We start from the raw sequence: 889 nt of genomic DNA, 5'->3' as shown, positions 1-889 counted from the left end.
TTCTATCATGAAAATGCAACTCTAAAAATGGCCATTTTTGGTTCATTTTTTGACAGATTTTTGCGATCAACAAAATGAACCCGGATAAAGTGAGTGAACGGTTTTTGACAGCTCGTACAGCTAAAATGGCGATTCCAGCGTTTTTTCCATCGCTAAAAATACTTCTTTTTCGCTTAAAAGCCTGCAAATTTGACGACGACAAAAATTAGGTGCTAAAAAAGTATATCAACAATAAAAGGTAATATTTAGATTGTTGTTTGTTTAAAATACTCGATTAAATAAAAAAATTTTTAATTCATATTAAAAACTAGCAATTACCCGGCGTGCTTCGCTGCGCCTTAAATGTATTTTTGTGTTCTAACTCTCCCCCTAAGCTCTTATGGCCTCATTTACAAAATATTTTTAAAGAACTTTATGAAGTTAGATTTAAAAAAAATCGATCTATGAAGCATTGTTTATTTATTTTTTGAGTTAATATATTTTCGAAGGTAATTAGAAAATATGTAAAGAACCGACTTTCTCTTGGAAATTTAATTTATAATCTTATAACTGGAGTCTACTATCGCACCCTTTCCTCAAACGTGTATTAAGCGTTAAATGTACACACATATTTACTTTCACGAATTTTAAATTTCATTAAGAATTTTTGGAAACTTTGTGGGAATGCATTTTTGTAGCCTATTCAATTTTGTATAATATTGTGCAAGTTTTAATTAAAAGTCAACGGTAGTAGGCTACACGGAAAGTTGAATAGGTTACAAAACTGCATACCCTAAAAGTTTCTAAAAATTCTGTATTTTCGTGAACTTTAAAGTAAAGTTTAAAGTAAAGTTGTATGGCCTTATTCATTAAAAATAAAAAAGGTTTATAAACTATAAACTGAAAAATT

The sequence above is a fragment of the Rhagoletis zephyria genome, unplaced genomic scaffold (assembly GCF_001687245.7).
Source record: "Rhagoletis zephyria isolate East Lansing unplaced genomic scaffold, Rhagoletis_zephyria_1.1 Rzeph_scaffold_00900, whole genome shotgun sequence".
In the NCBI taxonomy this organism is placed as follows: domain Eukaryota; kingdom Metazoa; phylum Arthropoda; class Insecta; order Diptera; family Tephritidae; genus Rhagoletis; species Rhagoletis zephyria.
The sequence above is the reverse complement of the archived record's forward strand: the minus strand, read 5'-3'. Positions refer to the sequence as shown.